The 25891-nt window shown below is 56.8% G+C and overlaps 1 protein-coding gene across 1 annotated transcript in view; it reads left to right on the forward strand.

The window, feature by feature from the left end:
* The window catches only part of LOC144248810 (uncharacterized), a 288957-nt gene that overhangs the window by 165583 nt on the left and 97483 nt on the right, over nt 1–25891 (forward strand). The gene's annotated exons all lie outside the window — the stretch shown is intronic.

Raw genomic sequence — 25891 nt, forward strand, 5'->3', positions numbered from 1 at the left:
GGGGCAGATCAGGGCTGGCACAGCCACTATGGTCCTGCTGGCCACACCATTCCTGATCCAGGCCAGGAGCCATTGGCCTTCTTGGCCACCTGGGCACTCTGCTGGCTCATGTCCAGCCTGCTGTCCCTCAGTCCCTGCAGGTCCCTTTCTGCCTGGCTGCTGTCCAGCCCCTCTGTCCCCAGCCTGTAGCACTGCAGGGGTTTTTGTGGCCAAAGTGCAGGACTTGGCACTTGGACTTGTTAAACCTCACCTTGTTGGATTTTGGCCCTGGATCCAGCCTGTCCAGGGCCCTGTGTAGAGCCCTCCTACCCTCCAGCAGATCAATACTCGCAGCCAACTTGGTGTCACCTTGATTCCATGAGGCCCAGAGTGTCCCAATGGTGTCCATGATTCCATGAGGCCTCCCAGTGTCACAATGTCCCTTTGGTTCCATGGGACCCTTGGTGTCACAAAGTCCCTTGGATCCTTGGGCCCTGCAGTGTCACAATGTCACCGTGGTCCCCAAGGCCCTGCAGTGTCACAATGGATCCTTGGTTCCATGAGGTCTGGCAAGGCAGCAATGCTTTCCTTGATCCCTCAGTGTCACAATGACCCCTTGGTTCCAGAAGGCCCTGCAGACTCACCGTGGCCTCTGTGGTCCCACCAGGACCCAGACTGTCACAATGCACTCCTTGCTTCCATTCAGCCCCACAGTGTCACAGTGTCCCCGTGGCTCTGTGGTGCCATGTCACACACAGTGTCACCATGGTCCTCTCAGTGCCACCAGGCCCCGCAGTGTCACAGTGGCCCCTTGCTTCCCCAGGGCCCTGCAGTGTCACAATCATCAGAGAATCCACGAGGCTGAAAAGGGACTTGGAGAGCATCAAGTCCAACCTGGGACCCAACAACACCTTGTCACCCAGACCATGGCCCTGAGTGCCACATCCAGTCTTTCCTGAAACACTTCCAGGGACAGTGACTCACCCACCTCCCTGGGCAGCCCATTCCAATGCCCAATGCCCCTTTGTGTGAAGAATATTTCCTGATGTCCAACCTAAACGTCCCCTGGTGCAGCTGAAGGCTGTGTCCTCTTGCCCTGTCCCTGTTCCCTGGGAAAAGAGCCCAACCCCCACCTGGCTGCACCCTCCTGTCAGGGATTTGTGGAGGGTGATGAGGTCTCCCCTTATCCTCCTCTTCTCCAGGATCAACAACCCCAGCTCCCTCAGCCGCTTCTCACAGGATTTGTGCTCCAGACCCCTCACCAGCCTTGTTGCCCTTCTCTGGACATGCTCCAGACCCTCCATGTCTTTCGTAAATTGGGGGTCCAGAACTGGATACAGCTCTCAAGGTACTGCCCAACCAGTGCTGAGCACATGGGAAGAATCACTGCTCTGCTCCTACTGGCCACACCATTCCTGATCCATAGGAGTGCCAGGGCTTGGATGAGGGAAATTGTGGAGTGGGGGAAGGGACAAAGTGTTACTGACTGTCAGGCATGAAGGGTCTTGATTTTCACATCTGTTCAAACTGCACTAGAAGGTGCTGAGAGTCAATATCATTTGGACATTGCCAATATCAATCTATAAACAGGAAAAGAAAACTTAACAAAACAATTACATCTGCATTGTTTTCATTACAGTATATTCACTTAGAATACACTTGTGAAATCTGCCTAATTAACCACAGAAGAATTGAAATCTTCAATTATTCCCAGGGGTTTTTCTTCTATGGGCATTTTGAACATATGTTTATGAGCTTTTCCCACTGATTTCCTGTACTGAAGAGCTCAAGAAAAAGAGGCCTCTGGAGGAGTAAAATTCAGCAGCAGCCTCCAAGTGGCTGGGGATCCATCCCCATCAGAGCAGCAATGAGCAGAAATGGGCACAGCTTTGTGGCTGCCCCAGCTCTGGGATGGGCCCTGGGCCTGGAGCAGGAGCAGCTCTGGAGGGCCCCAGGGCCAGGGCTCTTGTGCTGGCCTGGGCAGATGGGATGGCAGGAGGGGCTGCAGAGCTCTCAGCACCTCAGGCAGAGGGGAGCAGGGCAGCCAGGGAGCTCCTTTGGCCTTGGCCAAGCCCCTTCCCCCATGGTGGGGCTGAGTCCTGGCTGAGCTGCAGCTGCTGCTGTGCCCTTGGCAGGGGCTGAGGCCGTGGGGCAGTGCCCAGAGCAGCCTGGGCTGAGCAGAGCTGTGGGGCCAGAGCCGGCTGGGCTGTGCTGGGGAGAGGCCCTTGGTGCTGCCCAGAGCTCAGGGCAGCTGGCAGAGCTGGCAGGGAGCTGGGCTGGGCTGGGAGAGCCTGGCACAGAAACCATCAGTGTCCATCTCAGCCTGGCTGAGCGGGCAGGGGCAGGACTCAGCCCAGGCCTTGTGGGGCAGGGCCAGCGCCTGGGCAGGCATTGAAAACAGGCAAGAGCCCGAGAGAGGAGGCTGCTCTGTGCCCTTGGGCATGGACAGAGCAGGGAGGGGCCCAGGACATTTGTCAGCGCCAGCCTCTGTCTGTGCCAGCCCTGGGCAGCCCTGGCTGCTGAGCCCAGCTCTGCCCTGGGCTGAGTTTGGCTGTGGCCCAGCTCCATTCTCCTGCGGGGCTCAGGGCCTGTTCCCGGCCATGGCCAGCCCTGGCCGCCTCTCTGCTGGCCCCGAGGCCGGCAGAGCCCGGGCAGGGCTGTCTGTGCAGCCCCACAGGTGCCACGGGCTCGGCAGGAGCTGGCAGAGGCTGCCCAGCAGGGAGACCATGGGGCACAGAGCCCCAAGGCTGCCCAGGGCCCCACGGCACAGGGGCCGTTCCCAGCCGCAATGCTCCTGTCCTGGGCTGGGCTGCACAGGGGCTGTGGCACCATGGCTGGGCCAGCACAGGGCCACCGAGGGGCCCCGCAGCCGCTGCCGGGGCTGGCAGCAAGGCCGGGCACAGACAAGGAATTGCTGAGCATGGCCTGCGCTGGCCAGGGCTGCCTGTGCCCAAGGCAGAGCTCAGCTGCCCTTGGGGGCTGCAGGAACACTCAGAAGCCCAAAGAGCCTCCATGGCTGTGCTGGAGACCAAGGCTGGAGCAGGGAAATGCAGGGCTGCTGCGCCATGGCGAGAGCATGGAATTCCTGCACACACCTCAGCTCTCTGATGATCCCGACACCGTGCTGGGCCCTGTTCCAGACTGAGCAGAGCAGATGTTGATGGCACAGGAGCCCTGTGGGGCTGGCAGGGACCTGCAGCTTGCAAGGTGCTCTGCTCTCCCTCAGCTCCTCTCTGAGAGATCCAATCCCAGCTCGGCACCTCAGGGCACAAGTGGCACTGTCTGTTCATGGGCACACAGCTGATGTCTGCCTGGAAAGGGGCCCAGATGTTAATACTCGTACATTTCATGTTATGGAATCAAATTTTTATTATCTGGGTTACTTCAGTACTTTTAAGAAATGGCAAAGTTTTCCCACCTGGAACAGGAATTTCCTAGAAGTGTAGTGTTGGCAGGAGGAGAAATACTGACATTGCCTTCTACTTGTGTCACCAATATTCAGTTTATTATTTCCTCTCCCTCTTCCTTCAGGTGTTTCCAGCTCTCCTGTTTAAATGGCCATGTCTAAGGTCATCACTAGTCCAACTGGATTTATGTCCTTCCTGCTGCTCCCAGATTTCCTTCACCAGATGGTTTCTGGTCATTAAAGTGCCTCTCAACTGACTGGCTTCATGCTTTGAGCTTCCAGAAGTTGCCCAGTCTTTCAGAGGTTAATATAAATACCATATCAGTCAACATCCTTATTGTGCTTATATATATCAAAGAACTACCTTTTCTTATGTCTTTATCCGAAGCTGTTCCTGTACAGAAATGCCTTGGGTGTGGGGGACATGTCAGATGCTGCAGGGACATCCCAGAGAGCTGAGGGAAGAGCTGTGATGGTTATTAAACTGTTCAAATGTTCAACTTGTGTTTGTTGGCAAGAAACCTTTCTGTGCCTCCGAGTGTCACCAGTCCCTGAGCCCAAAGGACACAAACCTGATGAGTTGTGGTTCCCACTGCCGGGGCACTTGTGTTGGAGGGATGCCGTGGGAGACAAGACTCATGCTATCATGATCATCAAGTCTCAGTTTATTGTGACAGATTACACAGTTTATATATGTTCATTAATTAGCTCATACATATTGCAAAAGCCAAGCTCATGATTGGTTGCTATGTGACTTGTATGTTATTATAAAACTATCTTTGTGTTTGATACTTGCCTGTCCAGCTGGCCTTGCAGTTAGAAGGGCTTAGCACTTCTTTGTTCTTCTCTATCTATTTCTACATACCAAGCAGTTTCAATATCCTGCTTTCTGCACACCATCTGCTCTTCAGGGTCATGCGAACTTTGCAGCAGTCACTTAGCCCTCCCTATTTGGATTAATTTTACAGCATCTTGTCCCCTGTTGTACAACCATTCCTCTGCCAACCTCTCTTCAGACAAGGACAAGGAGGATGATGAGGATGAGGAGGAGGAGGACAACGAGGAGGAGGAGGAGGAGAAGAAGGATGAGGACGAGGATGAGGAGGAGAAGGATGAAGATGAAGAAAAGGATGAAGATGCAGAGGACAAGGAGGACGAGGAGGAGGAGGTCGAGGAGGAGGAGGAGGACGACGAGGACGAGGACGAGGACGAGGACGAGGATGAGGACGAGGACGAGGACAAGGACGAGGATGAGGACGAGGACGAGGACAACGAGGAGAAGGACGAGGAGGAGGACGAGGAGGACGACGACGAAGAAAAGGTGGAAGATGAGGAGGAGGAATAGGAGGAGGAAGAGAGAGAACGAGGACAAGGAGGATGATGATGAGGAGGAGGAGAACGAGGAGGAAGAGGAGAATGAGAATGAGGAAGAGGAGGAGGAGGAGGACAATGACAAGGAGGATGAGGAGGGGGAGGAGAATGAGGAGGAGCAGGAGGAGGAAGAGGAGGAGGAGGACGACGACAAGGACTAGGGCAAGCACAAGGAAGATGAGGAGGAGGAGGAGGACAAGGAAGAGGAGGAGGCAGAGAAGCATGAAGAGGAGGAATAGGAGGAGGAAGAGAGAGGACAAGGACAAGGAGGATGATGAGGATGAGGAGGAGGAGGACAACGAGGAGGAGGAGGAGGAGAAGAAGGATGAGGATGAGAACGAGGAGGAGAAGGATGATGATGAGAAAAAGGATGAAGATGAAGAGGACAAGGAGGACGAGAAGGAGGAGGAGGAGGAGGAAGAGAAGGAAGATTAACAGGAGGAGGACGAGGAAAAGGAGGAGAATAAAGAGGATGAGGACAAGGATGAGGAGGACCAGAAGGAGAAGGACGAGGAGGATGAGAATGAGCAGGATGGGAAGGACGAGGAGGAGGAAGAGGAGGAGGAGGAGGACGAGGAGGAGAAGGACGAGGAGGACTAGGAGACGAGAAGGAGGACAAGGAGGACAAGGAGGAGGACAAGGAGGACGAGGAGGACGAGGATGAACAGGAGGAGGAGGAGGAGGAGGAGGAGGAGGAGGATGAGGACGAGGAGGAGGACGAGGACCAGGACGAGGAGGATGACGAGGAGGAGGACGAGGAGGAGGACGAGGAGGAGAACGAGGAGGAGGACGAGGAGGAGGAGGAGGAGGACGACGACAACAATGACGACGAAGAGGAGGTGGAAGATGAGGAGGAGGAATAGGACGAGGAAGAGGGAACGAGGACAAGGAGGATGATGATGATGAGGAGGAGAACGAGGATGAAGAGGAGAATGAGGATGAGGAGGAGGAGGAGGACAATGACAAAGAGGATGAGGATGGGTAGGAGAAAGAGGAGGAGCAGGAGGAGGAAGAGGAGGAGGAGGAAGATGACAAGGACTAGGGCAAGCACAAGGAAGATGAGGAGGAGGAGGAGGAGGACAAGGAAGAGGAGGAAGCAGAGAAGCATGAAGAGGAGGTATAGGAGGAGGAAGAGAGAGGACAAGGACAAGGAGGATGAGGAGGATGAGGAAGAGGAGGACAGCGAGGAGAAGGAGGAGGAGAAGAAGGATGAGGACGAGGACGAGGAGGAGAAGGATGCGGATGAGGAAAAGGATGAAGATGCAGAGGAAAAGTAGGAGGAGGAGGAGGAGAAGGAAGATGAACAGGAGGAGGAGGAGGACAAGGTGGAGAATAAACAAAAGGAGTACAAGGATGAGGAGGACCAGGAGGAGAAGGACGAGGAGGATGAGGATGAGCAGGATGGGGAGGATGAGGAGGAGGAAGAGGAGGAAGATTAGGAGGAGGAGAAGGAGGAGAATGAGGATGAGGAGGACAATGAGGATGACGAGGATAAGGATGTGGAGGATAAGGAGGAGGAGGATGAGGAGGAAGACAAGGATGAGGAAAAGGACGAGGATGAGGAGGACGAGGAGGACAAGGAGGACAAGGAGGAGGAGGACGAGGAAGACGAGGAGGAGGAGGAGGAATAGGAGGATAAAGAGGATGAGAATGAGGATGTGGAGGAGGACAAGGAGGAGGAGGACAAGGAAGATGAGGAGGAGGAGGAGGAATAGGAGGATAAAGAGGATGAGAATGAGGATGTGGAGGAGGACAATGACGAGGATGAGGAGGACGAGGAGGAGGAGGAGGACAAGGAGGAGGATGAGGAGGAGGACAAGGAGGACGAGGAGGAGGACGAGGAGGAGGACGAGGAGGAGGAGGAGGACGAGGAGGACGAGGAGGACGAGGAGGATGAGGAGGACAAGGAGGAGGAGGAGGAAGAGGAGGAGGAGGAGGAGGACGAAGAGGAGGAGGAGGATAAGGCGGAGGACGAGGACGAGAACATCCTCCTTGTCCTCTGCGTCTTCATCCGTTTCCTCATTCTCATCCTTCTCCTCCTCGTCCTCATCCTTCTTCTCCTCCTCCTCCTTCTTTTTGTCCTCCTGCTCCTCATCCTCATCATCCTCCTTGTCCTTGTCCTCTCTCTTCCTCCTCCTATTCCTCTTCTTGATGGTTCTCTGCCTCCTCCTCTTCCTTGCCCTCCTCCTCCTCATCTTCCTTGTGCTTGCCCTAGTCCTTGTCGTCTTCCACCTCCTCCTCTTCCTCCTCCTGCTCCTCCTCTTTCTCCTCCCCCTCCTCATCCTCCTTGTCATTGTCCTCCTCCTCCTCCTCCTCCTCCTCATCCTCATTCTCCTCTTCCTCCTTGTTCTCCTCCTCCTCATCATCATCCTCTGTGTCCTTGTTCTCTCTCTTCCTCCTCCTATTTATCCTCCTCATCTTCCACCTCCTCTTCGTCGTCGTCGTCGTCGTCCTCCTCCTTGTCCTCCTCGTCATCCTCCTCCTCCTCCTCATCCTCCTCGTCCTCCTCCTCCTCCTCCTCCTCGTCCTCCTCCTCCTCTTCTTCCTCTTCCTCCTCGTACTCGTCCTCGTCCTCATCCTCGTCCTCCTCCTTGTCCTCCTTGTCCTCCTCGTCCTCCTCGTCCTCCTCGTCCTCCTCTTCCTCCTCGTCCTCGTCCTCTTCCTCCTCGTCCTCCTCGTCCTCCTCCTCATCGTCCTCCTCGTCCTCGTCCTCGTCCTTGTCCTTGTCCTCCTCCTCGTGCTCCTCCTCGTCCTCCTCCTCGTCCTCCTGCTCGTCCTCCTCCTCATCCTCCTCGTCCTCCTCCTCTTCCTCGTCCCCCTCTTCCTCCTTGTCCTTGTCCTCGACCTCCTACTCCTCCTCCTCCTCCTCGTCCTAGTCCTTGTCCTCGTTCTCTTCCTCCTCGTCCTCCTCGTCCTCCTCCTCATCCTCCTCGTCCTCCTTGTCCTCCTCCTCCTCCTCGTCCACCTCCTCCTTCTCCTCCTCATCCCCCTCCTCCTCGTCCTCGTCCTCCTCCTCGTCCTCGTCTTCATCCTCGTCCTCGTCATCGTCATCGTCCTCCTCCTCGTCCTCCTCGTTCTCCTCGTCCTCGTCGTCCTCCTCCTCGTCCTCCTCCTCGTCCTCCTCATCCTCCTCGTCGTCCTCCTTCTCCTCCTCCTCCTCCTCGTCCTCCTCCTCCTTTTCCTCCTTGTCCTCCTCGTCCTCCTCGTCCTCCTTGTCCTCCTCGTCCTCCTTATCCTCCTCATCCTTGTCCTTTTCCTCATCCTTGTCCTCCTCCTCATCCTCCTCCTCCTTATCCTCCGCAACCTTATCCTCCTCATCCTCCTCATTGTCCTCCTCATCCTCATTCTCCTCATTCTCCTCCTCCTCATCCTCCTCCTCTTCCTCCTCCTCCTCCTCCCCATCCTGCTCATTCTCATCCTTCTCGTCCTTCTCCTCCTGGTCCTCCTCATCCTTGTCCTCCTCCTGTTTATTCTCCACCTTGTCCTCCTCCTCCTCCTGTTCATCTTTCTTTTCCTCCTCCTCCTCCTCCTCCTACTTGTCCTCTGCATCTTCATCCTTTTTCTCATCCTCATCCTTCTCCCCCTCGTCCTCGTCCTCATCCTTCTTCTCCTCCTCCTCCTCTTTGTTGTCCTCCTCCTCCTCATCCTCATCATCCTCCTTGTCCTTGTCCTCTCTCTTCCTCCTTCTATTCCTCCTCTTCATGCTTCTCTGCCTCGTCCTCTTCCTTGTCCTCCTCCTCCTCGTCATCTTCCTTGTGCTTGCCCCAGTCCTTGTCGTCTTCCTCCTCCTCCTCTTCCTCCTCCTGCTCCTCCTCTTTCTCCTCCCCCTCCTCATCCTCCTTGTCATTGTCCTCCTCCTCCTCCTCCTCCTCATCCTCATTCTCCTCTTCCTCCTCGTTCTCCACCTCCTCCTCATCATCCTCCTTGTCCTTGTTCTCTCTCTTCCTCCTCCTATTCCTCCTCCTCATCTTACACCTCCTCTTCGTCGTCGTCCTCCTCGTCGTCCTCCTCGTCCTCCTCCTCGTCCTTTTCCTCGTCCTCCTCATCCTCCTCATCCTCCTCCTCCTCCTCCTCCTCCTCCTCCTTCTCCGCCTCCTCCTCTTCCTCCTCCTCTTCCTCTTCCTCCTCCTCCTCCTCCTTATCCTCCTCCTCCTCATTTTCCTCATCCTCCTCCTCCTCTTCCTCCTCCCTCTCCTCCTCCTCGTCCTCCTCCTCCTCTGAGTGTGGTTCTCAAGATTCAATGACTCCAGGCTTCCAGGAACCTGGAACTCTGGGATTCCATGGCTCTGTGACCCCATGGATGGATTCAGGACTGTCTCCAAGGTCACAGGGGAACGTTGGTGCCAGCAGGAGGGGCTGCAGTGCAGGGGCACCAACAGCTGAGAGGCGACTGCAGCTGCTGCTGCTGCTGCTGCTGCTGCTGCTGCTGCTGCTGCTTGTGGGGGTGCTGCTGGCAGGGGCAGGGCCCTGGTGTGGCTGAGCATTGCCATCTCAGCCTGCAAGCTCCTGGGAGCTCAGGACAGAGCCAGGACTGACCCAGGTTGGCATTGCACTTGAGGACAGACACAAAGAATGGAAAGTGCCCATGGAGTGGTTCCGAGCAGGTCTGTGGGAAGGAGGAGGGAGGGAGGATGAATCCCCTGCCCAAGGCTGCCAAGGGAAGGCTTTGGGAGGGAAAGCAAGTCTTAACCTGACCCTAAGTCCTTCAAGGGCTCAGTTGCCCACGCTGAGCAGGATTTCATCGCGCAGAACTGACAGGGCCAGATCCAGGGATGGGGAGGACATCGAGGCAGGCTTCAGGTGAGCAAATTCTGCAGTGCTGACAAAGAGAGAGACGACAGCCAGGTGAGGGAGGCAGGTGGAAAAGGCTTTGTGCCGTCCCTGCTCAGAAGGGAACCTCAGCACAGCCCTGACGATCTGTACATAGGAGAAAACAATGAACACAAAACAACAAAATGATAAACTGCTAGTAACCACAAGAAGCCCAAGTTCCCTGAGGTGGGAATTGGAGCAGGAGAGCTTGAGGATCTGTGGGATTTCACAGAAGAACTGGCCCAGGGCATTGCCATGGCACAGGGGCAGGGAAAATGTATTGGCTGTGTGCATGAGAGCATTGAGAAAGGCACTGGCCCAGGCAGCTGCTGCCATGTGGGCACAAGCTCTGCTGCCCAGGAGGGTCCCGTAGTGCAGGGGTTTGCAGATGGACACGTAGCGGTCGTAGCACATGATGGTCAGGAGAGAAAACTCTGCAGACATGAAAAAGACAAAAAAAAAAGAGCTGAGCAGCACATCCTGTGTAGGAGATGTTCCTGGTGTCCCAGAGGGAATTGTTCAGGGCTTTGGGAACAGTGGTGCAGATGGAGCCCAGGTCGCTGAGGGCCAGGTTGAGCAGGAAGAAGAACATGGGCGTGTGCAGGTGGTGGCCGCAGGCTACGGCGCTGATGATGAGGCCGTTGCCCAGGAGGGCAGCCAGGGAGATGCCCAGGAAGAGGCAGAAGTGCAGGAGCTGCAGCTGCCGCGTGTCTGCCAGTGCCAGCAGGAGGAAGTGGCTGATGGAGCTGCTGTTGGACATTTGTTGTGGCTGCACATGGGCACCTGTTCATGGAGAAAGGATAGTGAAGAGTTAGAGGAGATGCCTGTAATTAAAGTTAACACCATTTCCCATACACCCTCCTCTGTAACACAGATGTATACACTTCTGTATTTGAGCGTTTTGTGGTTTTCTTTTTATGCTGCCTCCATGTTTCTCCTGGTATTCCTGGATATCAGAAACCCTCAGCATATCTCCATCCCATTGATGAATACAGTGAGTTTTCTGAGGAAAGATGATGAGTGGAGACTGAGAGGAGATGATTATTCATTATGTTTGCAGCTTCGCTTGGCTTTCATTTTTCTCACATGAAGGATGGTCACACTCCCATGTTTCTCTTACAAACCCTCAGGTACAGGTAAGAGCAGATGGATCCACCACAGCCCAGCTCCACATTTGTAGCCAAGGACTGACCTTGCTCATTTCACCAACCCAGCAGCATTTTCAGTGTCACAACACCTCTACCTTTCCCCATAAATCTCATAAATCAGAGATGCTCTAGGACAGGTTTGCACCCTGCATTGAAGCTCCCAGCCTGGACTGAAATCTCAGGGACACTTCCAAGTGTCCCTCTGATGGCACTGGATGAAGGGAGGTGCAGCTCCTTCCCTGGCTGCACTGCCAGCACTGCCCAGAGCCGGGCACTGGGGACAGCTGTGTCACCCTGAGCCAGCTGTGCCCCCTGCCAGAGCCCCCAGTGCCGGGCAGCTGCTCCCAGCCCTGTGCTCTGCAGAGGGAACTGGGCCCGGGGCTGCAGAGCTGCCCCACGGCTCTGCTGCAGCTCTGCCTGCACAGGAGGGGCTGCACGCCTTGGAGCCCCGGCCCTGAGGGCAGAGGCTTGGCTGGGGCACAGGAGGGAGGGGGCTTGTGCAGAGGGAGGGGCTGCACTGGAGGGGATCCTCTGGACATCTCTAAACTCTCCCTGCCACAGCATTTCTGGGTTTTGTTTTCTCTCCTTCCCTGATCTTCTCTCTGCTTCCGGGCGATTTTCCTCCTGCAGGTGTTTCCCTGTGCCTCATCTCTCCCTGCCAGCACTCCCAGACCCCAAATCTCTGTGCCCTCTCCTTGGCCTGACAGAACCCTGCCTGTTTGCAGGGCACTGGCTGGGGGCAGGTTCTGTTTGCAGCTTGGAGAAAGGACAGCTCAGACTGAGCCTGATGGCTCCAGCAAAGGTGATGCTGGTGCTGTCCATGGGCAGAGTGGCTGAAAGCACATTAGGGATCTCCTGTGAACCTACTGATCACTAAAAGTAACAGTTCAGACGTCTCATGCACTTGTCAATATTCATAATCAACCTTTAATATTTATCCTTCTTTCCCTGCCACTCTTCAATAGTACACAGCTGACTACAAATTCTTAGGAAATTTCCACATTTTTATCAAAATCCTTGTCTTGGAAATATTCTATGACTAATCAGAAGCCCTCAGTATGTCAGAGCTTCATGAGCATTTCACCTCCCCTGCACCAGAAATACTCAGTACTCACAGGATCTGTGGGCATTGGGATGTTCCAGATTTAGGAGATCTCTCCAGGAGCTGCAGCTGCATTGTCCTGCAGCCAGAGGTTCCTGTGCCAAGGGCTGGCAGTGATTCTGCCCCAGGCACTTCTCAGCCCCTTCCCAGCCCTGACTGATTGAAGCTCTCTGTGCCTCTGTGCTGTGCCCGGGCTGGCTGCAGGCAGTGCCCCAGCCCTGCTGGGCTGGCAGAAGAGCTGCTCAGCAAGAGAAATGTGCTTTTGAAGCTCTGCATGCTTACCAGGATCACCCTCTGTGCCAGGAGCCCAGCCCCGCTCAGCTGCACAGACACAGCACAAGGACTTTAATGACCGTCTCAGGGGCTGCTGTTGTTTTCATTAGTCTCATTCCCAGAGAGTGTGCTCAAAAAACTTCTCAAGAACTCAAAGTGTGATTGAAACACTGAAGTTTCTTGAAGTTTTAATGGGTCCCACTGAGGGACACGACTGAGAAAGTGTCCCCAAGTAGAGCATAATGCTGGAGCAGAGATGACAGCAAGGGACAAGCAAGGGGAAGGTGTCTCTGGTGCTGAGCAAACCTGGATGTGTTTCAGGAATGCAAAGGGCCCAGGCCAGAGCCCCAGCCCCTGTCAAGGCAGATCCTGTCCCTCCCTCATTGCTCAGGGCTCTTCCCGGGATGGGCACTGGCATGTGGGGATGTGCAGTGCCAAGGGCAGGACCATGGGGCGGCCCCTGCCAGGCTGCTGAGCAGGGACAAGGAGGCACTGAGGCCCCAGGGCTGCAAGGGTCACTTGTCCCTTCGTGGCCTCAGGCCCAGGGCCAGCAGCCATGGCCAAAGGGCTGCACAGGTTGGCTCTGTCAGGGCCTTGCAGCTGCTGCACATCCCTGAGCCCTCTGCAGCCCAGGCTGTCCCACGGTGTCCCTGCCCTGCGCCTCTGTCCCTGCAGGCTGTCGTCACCCCCGGCTGCCCCACCTCGCTGGCCCTTCCTTTGCTGGCAGCTCTGCCTCCTGCTGCCCCTGCCTGGCCACACAAAGCCTTGGGCTGCTCCAGGCTCCTGCTGGGGACGTGCTGCACCACAGCCCTGCCCTGGGAGGGAAATTCCCTTCTCCTGTGTCCAGTCTGTCCTTCCCCAGCTGCATTTGTGGCATAATTTCTCTCCCTGCCTGATTCCCACTATGGAGAAAAGCTCCACCATTTCCACATCCACCCTTGAAGCCCTGCCAGGCCACTCCTGATCTGTCCTCAGTCTCTTCACAACTGAGCCCAGGCACATCAGCCTCCATACATGGGTTATGTTCCTGAGGCCTGCAAAACCCAGCTCGGGAGATCTCTGGGTCCTGTCCAAGGTGTTTGCAAAGGAAAACATTCTGCTCATATCACCAGAGGCCAAGGCCAGGCAGAACTGTCCTTCCTGGCAGCTTTTGTCTGGAAGCAATGCAAGGATAGATGGAATTTTGGTGGCCACATTCCAGTTCCTGCCATGGCTCCTGGACAAGAGGGTCAGTTCTTTTCTGCAGGAAGAAAGGAACAGAGCCCCAGTGCTTCTGAGGCAACTGAGATGCGACCATCAGAGGCCAAGGCCAGCCAGAGATGGCAGGTTTTTTTCTGGCAGATACCCTTGCATACAGGAAATTTTTTAGGGGAAGTACCAATTTTGTCCATGGGTGTCTGAAAAAAGGGACAGTTCTTTTCCATAGCAAGGAAAGTACGGAGCCCCAGTGGTTCATGGGCAGATTAGAAGCAGCCCTTGATATTCCAAGATCAGCCAGACCTGTCAAGTGGTCCCTGGGAGGCCAAGCCTGCCAGACCTGTTCCCTGTTCCCCTCATTCCATGGAGCCTGGTCCCTTGTTTCCAGAAGGCCCTGAGGTGACACAATGCCCCCTTGGTGACACCAGGCCCTGAAGGGTCGGAATGGTCTCCATGGTTCCACAAGGCCCCACAGAGTCATGGTGGTCTCTGGTTCCATGGAGCTCCATGGTGTCACCATGGCCCCAAAGTCCCAATGGACTCCATGGTTCCACCAGGTCCTCACCGTGCCACCATGGTCTCCACAGGAAGGGAACAACCCAGCCCCAGTGCTGCAGGGGCAGATGAGCCACAGCCACCAGAGGCCAAGAAAAGCCAGATCAGATGGTGCTGGCAGATTTTGTCCTTGGATATAGGGAATTTTAGAGGTGGAATCCCAGTTTCAGACCTGCTGCCTGGAGGAGAAGGACAGTTCTTTTCCATAGGAAGACAAGCACAGAACACCGGTGTTTCAGGGGCAGATGAAAGGTGACCATCAGAGGCCAAGGGCAGCCAGACCTCTCTGTCCTGGTATTTTTTTTGTCTGAAAGAAACCCTTGGATATAGGGAATTTGGGAGGTGGAACCCCAATTTCGGCCATTTCTGCATTGTTAAGAAGGATGGTTCTTTTCCATAGGAAGGAAAGCCCAGAGCCCCCGTGTTGCAGGGGCAGAAGCAGAGAGAGAAGGCTCCTGGGTGGCCGGGCCAGCCAGACCTGTTTGTCCTGGCAGCTTTTGTCACTGAGAAATCCTTGGACCTAGGGAATTCTGGAGGAGGATTCCAAACTTTGGCCATGGGCATCTGGTCGAGATGGATGGTTTATCCCATAGGAAAGAGAAGCGTGGAGCCCAGGTGTTTTGGAAGGAGATGAGAGGTGGTCACTATAGGCCAAGAGAGCCAGACCTGTCTCTCTGGCACCTTTCATTTGGGGGAAATCCTTGGATATTCAGAATTTTGAAGGTGGAATCTCAGTTCTGGCCATGGGCACCTGGGCAGGAAGAAGAGTTCTTTTCATCAGAAAGGAAAGCACAAAGCCCCAGTGTTTCAAAGGCAGATAAGAATCAGCTCTTTGGAAACCAAGGCCAGCCACACTTGTCTCTCCTCAAAGCTTTCACCTGGGAGAAATCCCTGGACATAGGGAATCCTGGAGGCGGATTCCCAACTTTGGCCATGGGTGCCTGGATGTGAAAGGTGCTTTTTTCCCATAAGAAAGAAAAGCACAGGGTCCCAGTGTTTCACAGGCAGATGAGAGGTGGCCCCTGGGTGGCCAAGCCAGCCAGACCTGTCTGTCCTGGCAGATTTCATCTGGGAACAATCTTTGCATAGAAGCAAACTAAGAAGAGGAATCCAAATTTTGGCCATGGGCACCTGGAAGAGAAGGACAGTTCTTTCCACAGGAAGGAGAGCACCGAGCCACAGTGCTCCAAGGGCAGATGAGCAGCAGCCCTGGACATGCCAAGGTCAGCTGGACCTGTCAGGTGGCCCCCAGGTGGCCCAGCCAGCCAGGCCTTGATGCCTTGAGAGGCCACCTAGAGCAGAGGCTGGACAGTGTTACAGGAGTAAAGTGGGGATTTATTAAAAAGGCCTTCAAAGGATTCACCTGGGCAGTACAAGGGCCTGGCTGAGGGTACATCCAGGATGGACGCCAGGTCACGCGTTTTCACACTTTTAAAAGTTCTGGTTCATTTCCATATTGGGGTTAATTGTCAATTACACCTTCAGGTTATGCAGCCCCACCCTCCCAGTCTGCTCTCCTCAATTCGCTGGTGTTTTCACTTTTTGGGCCTGAAGCTGCAGCGGTGTCCTTGGATCTCGGGCAGGAAAAGGATTGTTTTGTCTGACTACACTGTAAGAGAACTTGCTGACACTCTGCATGAAGTTCAGAGTTACAGACTGATACAGCACAGAATTGGGAAAATATGGAAGCTAAAACTTAAGGCATCAGCCTGTCCTATGTTCCCTTGGTTCCATGGGGACACACTGTCACAATGGCTCCTCAGTGACACTCTGGGCTTCACAGTGTCACCCTGGCCCTTAGATCCATGGGAGCTTCCCAATGGTCCCCTCTGATTCCACGAGGTCCCCACAGTGTCACAACTGATCCATGGCTCCATGAGGTTCCCCAGTGTCACCAGGGTGTCCTTGGACCTGCCTTGTCACAACTGACCCATGGCTCCATGAGGCTCCATGAGGTTCCCCAGTGTCACCGTGGTCGCTGTCAGAGGCTGGATGAGATCAATGTCCCCAGACACCTTGGGCTGAGCTGTCGATCAGTCACTCTGCTGGGACAGCGCTGACCCAGCTCTGAACACCTGAGATATCAGAAGTCCCAGCTGGGGGGAGGCCCACGAAGGCCCAGGGGCTTAAAACCAAGGAGCACAAGGTCAGCCCCTGGTATGGACTCTGCCTGGGGTTTGTGTCTCACCCACACTGGAGCCCCGGGAGCTGGGAGCCACATGTGTGTCTTTCTGTGGAGCTTCTCTCTTCCTGTCTCTCTCTCTCTTTCCTCTCCTTCTAATGCTCTTTATATGGAACAGTTTTAGGTACCTGAACAACTGCAGTGTTTAGGGGTTTCCAGGTTAAATGGGCTGAGGGAATGAAGTTACAGCTGTGACAAGTGATTAAGTTGGATTGGATTTGTATTAAATACTTTTCCAAAGTTCCTTGTTCTTTTGTACTTTGCCAGTAAAATTTTGGGGGTCCCGAATGGGCGCTGAGGGCACTTGGGGGTCCCGGAGGGTCTGGGGGACACTGATGGGACAGATGGGGGCGGTACCGGGGTTCTGTGGAGCGCGGGGCATGACGGGTGTTGTAGTCCCGGCTTTAATGGGGCTCTATGGGGCCGCAGAGCATGACGGGAGTTGTAAGCAAAAGAAAAGATGGCGCAGACCCCAGGCCCCGCCCCCAAAGCCATGATCCCTGGCGCTGATTGGTTGGGGCTGTGATAGGCGGGAGCCTCGGCCAATGGGAGCCAGTGAGGGCGGGAACAGCCCATTCAACCCCTCCAGTCCCTCCCAGCACAGCCCAGTTCATCCCCAGTACAGCCCAGTACAGCCCCAGTGCCCCTCCAGTTCTTCCCAGCACAGCCCAGTTCATCCCCAGTACAGCCCAGTACAGCCCCAGTGCCCCTCCAGTCCCTCCCAGCACAGCCCAGTTCATCCCCAGTACAGCCCCAGTGCCCCTCCAGTCTCTCCCAGCACAGCCCAGTTCATCCTCAGTACAGCCCAGTACAACCCCAGTTCCCCTCCAGTCCCTCCCAGTACAGCCCAGTCCCTCCCAATACACCTGAGTTCATTCCCAGGCCCTCCCAGTCCCCCCAGTTCCATCCATATCCCGCTCCAGTGTCCCCCAGTCTTCCCCACAGCATTCCTGCCCATTGCGGGGCAGCGGCGCAGACGGAATGTCCTGCGGCCCAAACCTCCTGCTCCTGCCACACAGCGCCAGCCTTCTCCCCTCCTCCTCCTCTCCCAGCACGGCACAAATTCCAGCTCGGAGGAGGCTTCCCCAGAGAGGGCTCCGGCTCCTGTCCCTGCAGAGGAACAGGGCATCTTTCAGGCACTTCCACAAGCTCAGGGTTCCCATTTCATGGGGAATCTGGGATGAAAATGGCCTTTTTCAGAAAGACAAATGCAGAGGAGATGGATTAGAAATTATTTGGGAAAAGTGACCCTTCTTCCAGACAAAGTTCACCAAGTCATTGCCTGCATTTCTCCTTTTCAGGTTCTTACAGTCATCTCCTGAAAGGTCCAGATTGTTCTGGTGCTTTTCATGAACTGATTGAACTCTTGATATATATCAGTGCATGAGATGTGGAAGCTTCTAAAATGAACACAGAAACAAACTCCCTCTGTTAGCCCATTTTCATCTTCTACATCACTTTCAGCTGTCCATGGGGATGTTGGAATGATTATCACACAGCTCTCCATTTCTGGCTGCAGGCTCTGGAGATTCTTTCTCTGCATTCAGTCAGGCTTGCATTCCCTGACAATTCCTGGGAGCCCATCATGGTTTCTTAGGGTAGAACAATAACAGTGAAAATCTCACCAATGGCACAACTGCCCAGCCCACAAGGAAAAGAAAGAACAAGTTGTAAAGTTCTTCAACTATTTGTCCCGCTTTTCTGCAAGAGTCGAGCTGCACACACGGTGTGGAAAGGCAAGAGAAGCTGCAGCTGGTGGCACATCTTGTGACAGAAACTGCTCAAAGCTTCCTCGTTCTCCAGCAAAGGTTCTTGGAAACAGCAAACAGGACTGTGTAGAAGATTCTAGGAAAACTGAAACAGCTTTTAAGAAATGAAATGAAAATGGAAAGAAACAATCCAAGATGTTTTTCTCTGTTTATTTTTATGCTGCCCTTTTCTATCTTTCACTACTTCTCCTTCCCATTAATTGCAAATGGATCTCACTTCTAAGATCCACAATTTGGCGAATTTTAGACAGTGTAAAATACCATGAGCTACACAAAGTTTGCCTTTCCCTGTTTGTTTGTTTGTTTTGTTTTTTTTTTTTGGAAATGAGTGCTGGGGACTAAGTGCAGTTCTTAGGTCAGGTACAAATTCAGCATTGAGGGAATGTGCTCCAAGAGTGTTTGACCCTCAGCAGGGACAATGAACAGCAGCGACCGAGGGGATTCCTGTGCCCCTGGGCAGGACTCCAGACTCTGGGCCTGGACTGGACACGGTAAAGTTCCCGTGTTTGGACAGGCTCAGGGGCTGCCCTGGGGAGCGCGGGGCTGGGCGCGGGGGCGAGCGGGCAGCAGACACACGGACATGGGGACACACGGACACAGGGACACACGGACACGCACACAGGGACACGGGGACACACGGACATGGGGACACACAGACACGGGGACACACGGACATGGGACAGACAGACACAGGGACACACGGACACACTGACATGGGGACACACGGACACAGGGACACGGGGACACACTGACACGGGGACACACAGACACGGGGACACACGGACACGGACACACGGACACGGGGACACACGGACATGGGGACACACAGACACAGGGACACACGGACACGGACACATGGACACGGGGACACATGGACATGGGGACAGACGGACATGGACACATGGACATGGGGACAGAGGGACACACAGACATGGACACATGGACACGGGGACACACGGACATGGGGACACACGGACACGGGACAGACAGACACAGCGAAAGCAGCGAAAGCAGCGAAAGCAGCGAAAGCATCTGGCACTGGGGCGAGCTGGTGAGCGAGCCGGGCCAGCGGCAGAAGCCGGGCCGTGCTGGGCGGGGCTGAGCCGGGGCCCGGCAGGGTGGGAGCTGCCAGGACGCCTGGAGGGAGAGCGGGCGTGGGGCCAGCGCAGGGCGCAGAGCATCCCGGGCTGGCCGAGGGGTTCCCGACCCCCGGCACGGCATCAGCCCCACTGACGGCATCGTGCTCCTCCCGCAGCCCCACGGCACCAGCGCAGCCCTGGAGATCGCGCTGCTGGACAAGGTCTCCTCTGGCTGTGCTGGTGTCATTCAGCTCCTGCAGTGGCCTCAGCTCCCTGACAGCTTTGTGCTGGTGCTGGAGCATCCGGAGCGGTGCCAGGACCTGTCGGGTTTCCTGGCGGAGCGGGGGTTCCTGCAGGAGGAGGAGGCGCGGGGGCTGCTCCTCCAGGTGCTGGAGGCCGTGCGGCGCTGCCCCAGCTGCGGGGTCCTGCACAGGGACATCAAACCAGGGGACATCCTGCTCGACCTGGCCACCGGGCAGCTGACACTGATCGACTTTGGCTGTGGCACTTTCCTGCAAGACACAGCCTACACCCAGTTTGCAGGTGAGCCCTGCCAGGGGATGCTCCTGGGCATCTCATGGCCCAGCCGAGGTGCAGCACCGGGGCTTCCCCTATTGCAGCCAAGATGGGATTAATGCTGGAGCCAGGTTGATTTGTGTGGGCTGTGAGGGGGACCAACTCCCATCCCTGCCGACAGCCTTCAGCACCCACTGTGCCCTGGGCTGGGGCTGGAGCTGGGGCAGCCAGCCCGACAAAAACCCCCATGGGGGTAGCAGAGAGGGGGGTCTGACCCCGTGCCCCAGACGGTTTGGTGTGCAGGTGAGGAAGGGCTTGGACTGCTCTGCTCCACATGTTTGCCTTGGCATATTAACATTTTGTGGGGCCATGCAAGCAGGGAGGAGAGGGGGTTTTCTCCACCACTGGGTGAGTTTTTCTTTTGTGCATCATGGTTGTGCCTTCCCAGGACTTCTGCTGCCCTCTTTCAGCACCAGTAGCTTCTTTTCCAGCCCTGAGTCTGTACACAAGTCCCAGGCACTGGCGAGAGGGCAGCAGTCACACCGTGTGCCACTGGGGCAGCCCCCACATGCCCAGGGGTGCTAGGGCCAGGCTCTGGGAGCAGCAGCATCCCCCTGATGAACTGTGTCTGTGTTCCACAGGAACCCTGTCCTACAGCCCACCAGAGTGGATCCACCAGCAACGCTACCACGGCGAGGCAGCGACGATCTGGTCCCTGGGGCTCCTGCAGCACCACCTGGTCATGGGAAGCTCCCATTCAGGAGGGGCCAGGAGATATCTGGGGAAAGATCTTGTTCCCAGGACGGCTCTCTCAAGGTGATCCTCATCTCTGGGCACAGGGGGAATACCAGTGCTGGGAGACAGCAGCAGCTCATGGGCATTCTGCTCTGGCAGCTGCTGAGGAGGTGGCACATGTCCTGCTCTCCTGCTCTCCTCCAAACAGAGAATCCATGGGGAAGTTTAGGCCCATCTCTGGGCACACCCAGCATGGCCTGGGCATGGGAACAGGGGGCAACTTCTCCAACTGACTGGTGATTGCTGGTTTCTCTCCCCAGAGTGCCAGGATGTCATTAGGAGGTGTTTGTCCATGCAGCCCTTTGACAGACCATCCTTAGAAGAGATTTTCCGTGATCCTTGGGTGCAGGGTGTTCCTCTGCCCTTGAAGATGGGAGAGATCCACGTGCACAGTTGGATCCAGGGACCTGGCAGGTAACAGCTCCACACATCTCTTGGCACTCAGTGGCAAAGCCAACCAGACAGGTTTTGTCCTGCCTGTAGCTCTGAGCAGGGGTCAGCAGAAAGGAAGACACAGCGCATGGGCTGGAGCTGATCTGGAGACCTGGTGTGGGAATTTGCAGATGAGTCCACACACTGGGGGATGCTCCCAGATTTCGGCATTGCACAGCCTGGCTGGGAACCAAAGGTTCCCCCTTTGCTGGGGCAGATGCAGCTGATCCTTCAGTTGGCTGCCAGGCTGCTTTTGGCAGGGCTGGGGACATGGGCTGGGGTGGGTACGAAATGGGAGTGGGCTCCTGGCCCTGCCAACAGCCCCCAGCACCCACCGTGCCCCGGGCTGGGGCTGGGCTGGGGCAGCCAGCTCGACACAAACAAACCCCCATGGTGGGAGCAGAGGTGGGACTCCAGACCCTGTGCAGGGGCTGCTTTGCTTTGCAGGCAAGGAAGGGCTTGGGCTGCTCCACTGCCCTTGTTTGCTTTGGGATCACCATGGGGGCAGTGCAGGGGAAGGGAGAAAGCCTGGGATTCCCTCCCCCATGGTGGGTTTTTCCCTGGCATGCAGGGGTTGGGCCTTCCTTAAGGCCCTGACAGAGGTAAGATCTTTGACCTTTTTTCTTGTTCTCCTTTTTGTCTGTAACCTATTTTCCATAATTTGATGTTTGTCTTTCTAGAGGAAGCGTTCCAGGTGGGGCCCAGTCTGGATCAGGACGTGCTTGGGAGCAGCTGTGGCGTGGATGGGCCGTGCCCTTGAAGAAGGCTGAGGGCATCGTTTGGGAGCAGCTTTTCTTCCAGCGGGGGATGGCGTGAGGTGGGTCCTGTCTGCTGGGGATGGTGGGATCAGAGCTCTGGGGAGATGGCAGCGAGCACAAGAGCATCCTGCTCTGGGCAGCTGCTGAGGGCTGGAGGTGCCGTGGCTGGCTGCAGGCTGGGCACATGTCCTGCCCTCCTGCTCTGCTCCCAAAGGCAGCAGTGATGGGCAGCTCTGGGCACAGCTCTGGCACGGCCAGCATGGCCTGGGCACCGTGGGCGGCTGGGACAAGGGGACAGGAGCCTTCAGCTGACGGGGCTTTCTGGTTTCTCTCCTTGCAGCCGGGCTCTGTGGGTGCTGAGGCTGCTCTGGGCTCTGCCAGGGCCCTGCTGGAGCTCAGCACTGGGCTGCAATCAGCCAAAGGAGAAATGGGGTGCCCTGCAGCACAGACTGGCTTGAGCATTTCAGCAACACAGCTCAAGTTTGCAGAGTGTACACCTCCAAGAGAAAACATGGCACCACCCAAAAAATAAACTTGTTCAATAACTTCTGAAATGAAATCAATCTGGGATGACCCCAAATGACTTTTTGCAGCTTGCTCAAGCAGTACCTCAGCCCTTCTCTGAACTGTTCTCTCCCCCACCTGTCTTTTACTTCCCAGCTGCTCCCTATTTTCCCTCAGTGAGTTCCCAGCCTATTCCAGTCTCCATCACACTGTTGCCTTCCCTGGTGCCCCTCACCATGAGGAAGGCCGAGCCCCAGACTTAAGGACTCATCCTGTCACTGGCTGAGGAGCAGCAATGTCTCAGAGGTCTGGTGGGATTTTAGTGTCATTCAGAGCTGCTCTCCAGCCCCCAGCTCTCCTCACTGCTGAGTTCCTGCTCCCTTTTCCTCGTCCTTGCAGCAGGATGAGCTCTGTGAATCCCCTGGAGCCTCCCCACTCTTTCCAGCCCACGCACCCACCTCAGCTAGGCTGAAGCTGCAGCTTCCCTGTCTCCTCTGGCACACCAGTGCAGTCTCCTGTGCGGGGAGCCCCAGCCCCAGAGCACAGCACTCAGCAGTGCAGTCGGGGCTGGAGCAGCTACCCTACAGCCCTGCCTTGGCTCTTTGTGGCAGGGAATGCTCCCTGTTTGCAGCTGTCCCTGCAGGATGGCCCCAGGGCAGAGCCCAGCCGGGCTCCCACTGCAGCCCCTGAAGCTTGGGGCAGACAGTGGTCCCAGAGCTGAGGTTCACGGGGAGCCCCCGGAGCTGTGCCTCGCACTCTGTTGCTGTGTCACCGTGCAGGCTGGCTTGTACGGGGTGAATGTACCAGCCCTGGTTTGACTGACAGGGGCTGGGCCCATCACATCTCTCCCAAGGCTGCAGGTATTGCCCAGGCCAGAATCTGAAGGGGCACAGAGATCAGACCAGTGAAATCATCCAGACTGGGTTTTCAAATGCCCTTCCGAAAGAAAGTCTTGAGAATAAAAGTGTTCTTTTTGCCACACAAACATCAGGGTGAGTGGTCTCTTTGGCTCCAACCCACTTTCCTCCCCGAGCCAACGTTACCCTCTCCCTCACACGTCCCCCCTGTGCCTTCCCACTGCCTTGTCCTGTCAGGGCTCCCACAGCCCCTCATCCCTTTGTGGCCCCGTCCCCTCAGGGTCTCCCCAGCCCGGCCAGCCTGCCCGGCAGCAGCGCCACAGCCCCACAGGAGCTCCAGAGGAGCCCCACCAAGAGGCACCTGGGAGCCCTCAGCAATCCAGCCAGCAACACACGGGCAGGACACGGATGGCGCTTCCTGCCTGGGACAGGGCTTGTGGCCATCTCCAGGCACCGCTCTCACAGAGATCCCCACAGCTCCAGCCCCTGCCCATCTGCTCTGTGGGCAGCACAGAGGCTTCCGCAGAACCACCAAAGGCCAAGGGGCTTCTGGCCATTTTCCCTGCAACCCTGCAAGCCTGAGCAGCTTGCTGAGCCCAGGAACCCTTTTCTCCCTCTTCCCCTAGGCCCTGCAGAGCCTGGGCAGCCAAAGAAAGATCCTGTGAGTTTGTCTATAGCAACACATCCTATATTTCTACACTAAAGAAAAAAAAAGAAAGAAAAGAAAAATCTTAAAGAAATGAAACATTCCTGCTGGCTCAGGTGGCCCCAGCAGACAGAGCCTCTGGAATCAGCTCTGTGCAGAGCTCCAGCAGCGCAGCCAGCCGAGCCCCGACAGACGAGGCCGTCTCCTCCATGCCCTGCAGAGCCGATCACGCAGGTTGTTGAAGATGGAATATGGAGCTCTCTCTGCTTCCTGGAGGATGTACGGTGTTTGAACTGCCAGGCTTGCGACGGCAACGCTGTTGTCATTTTCCAAGCCTTCAAGGGCTGAAAGAGAGAGGAACAGAGCCATGGTCAGTTCCCACATCTGAGGGGACCCGAGGGGACTCTGTGCCAGGGCCATCCCAGCCGGCTCTGGCCATGGCCAGAGGGAGCAGGGACCAGCCGGATCAGCCCAAAGCTGCTGGCCACGAATCCCCCAGGTGCCCTGAAAGCTCTGTGTGCTCTGCCCACGCCGGCCCTGGTCCGCACAGGGAGCAGAGCCCTCCGCAGCCGGGGCAGGGCTCGCAGCTCCCCCGGCAGCCCCCGCTGGCAGCCCGCTGCCCTCGCTCACCCTCAGAGAGGAGCTGGAGCTCTTCCTTCCTCCCCCTCAGGTGCCACCCGGCCGTCCCTGGGAACACAGAGCCTGTCAGGCTCAGGGCACAGCTCCCTGCCAGCGGCGCCGCCAGCCCTGTGCCCACACGCCCTCCTGGCCCGGCTCGTGGCTCACCCATGAACCTGACGGCCGCCTCTCGCAGGGGCTCCTGTGGGCTCTGCAGGTAGGGCAGGGCCCGGCGCAGGTGCTCGGCCACGCTGCTGCTGTCCTCTGCCAGCTGGAGAGAGCGACAGGAGGGAAGGGTTGGCCCCGCAGCCCCCCGGGCCGGGGCTCCATGGGCACCCGGCTGGGGCTGCAGGAGCCTGGAGCAGAGCCCACGCGGCCTCGGGCTGCAGCAGCGGGCAGGGGCACAGCTGCCAGCCCACACACCGAGCACCGCGCTCAGGGGCTGCTCCAGGCTGGGGCTGCGGCTTCCCGGCCCTCCTTACCAGGCACTCGGTGAACTGCCACAGCTTCTGGTTCTGCACCATCTGTACAAGATCCCTCCTCTTCAGGAACTTGGCCGCACAGAGCAGCGTTTCCTGAGAAGCCTGGAGAACAGCAGAGATGCGGAGATGGCCCCACAGCCCAGGGCGCAGGACCCCGTCCCTGTGCCAAGGCCAGCAGGAGCTGCAGCCTGCGAGGCGCCAGGGCAGGGCCAGCCCAGCCCCTGCCAGGGGCCAGCGGCAGCTGCGGAGTCCTCACCTCTGCTACTCGCTGGTTCTCATCATGGCAGTGGAAGAAGAGTGGCACCAGGCTCTGGTGCACGTGTGACTTCAGGACCTTTTTTTCCTCTTCCGGAAAAAAATCCAGCATCTCTCGGAAGATAAACAGGGAGCACAACTGCACCTGGCTGTCCTCCTGTATGAAAGGAAGGAAGAAAGACCTCAGCGTCAGCTGCTTCAGGGCCAGCTGGGCACAGCCTGTGAGTGCACAGGGCACAAAGTGTGCGGGCAGCACCCGCTGGCCGTGGCTGGAGGCGCAGAGCCTTACGTTGTCAAAGAGTGGCAGGAGTGCCTCAGCCAGCTGCAGGGCGAGGGTGCTGGTTACTGGGGCACCATTGCACAGGAACAAACCCCTGAGGAGAACTGTGGTCATCCTGAGCATGACGCTGTCATCTTCCTTCAGGAGCTCCACGAGCCTTTCATGCAGGCTCCACATCCTTATGGCCATCTATTTGTGGAACACAAGTGTGTGAAACACCATCCTGCTGCCACAGGGCCCAGGGGCCAAAGGCCTGTGCCAAAGCCCTGGGGCAGCTGCAGCAGGAGGCAGGAGAGCTGGCAGCAGCTGCCCCAGTGCCCCAAGGCCAGCCAAGCCCCAGGGACTGCCTTCCCCAGCCCCACGCTGGCAGCACGGCTTCAGCCCCTGCGCTCTTCTCACCGAGACACTGGTGGTGCCGAGCGCCACGAGGCCTCGGAGTGCCAAGCGACGCCTCCCCCTGCACTCGCCCTGCAGGTGCTTGGACAAGAACTGCAGGACGCTGTCCCGACACTCACTCAAGTTCAGGTGCTCCAGGATCTGAAAGGCACAGGCCGGTGACGGGGGAGCGGCCGGCGGGAGCCCAGAACTGCCCAGGGCCGGGCCCAGGCAGCAGCACAGGGCACGGGCTCCGTCCCAGGCACTGCGGCCAAGAGAGGGCAGAGAGCCGGGAGGCAGCTCAGCGAGGCAGCGCCGGCCTTCAGGCTCACCTCCACAAGGAACGCCAGGGTGGCCAAATCCCGGCACGGCGTGTCCTTGCTGAGCAGCCCGAGCAGGTGGAACGCAATCCCGGAACACGCGGCTTCGGATGCGCGGTGCATTTCTCTGACAGGAGGAAACACGAGTCAAAGCCCTCAGCCAGCGGGGGCAAACCTCTC

The sequence above is a fragment of the Lonchura striata genome, chromosome 35, assembly GCF_050655825.1.
Source record: "Lonchura striata isolate lonStrDom1 chromosome 35, ASM5065582v1, whole genome shotgun sequence".
NCBI lineage: Eukaryota > Metazoa > Chordata > Aves > Passeriformes > Estrildidae > Lonchura > Lonchura striata.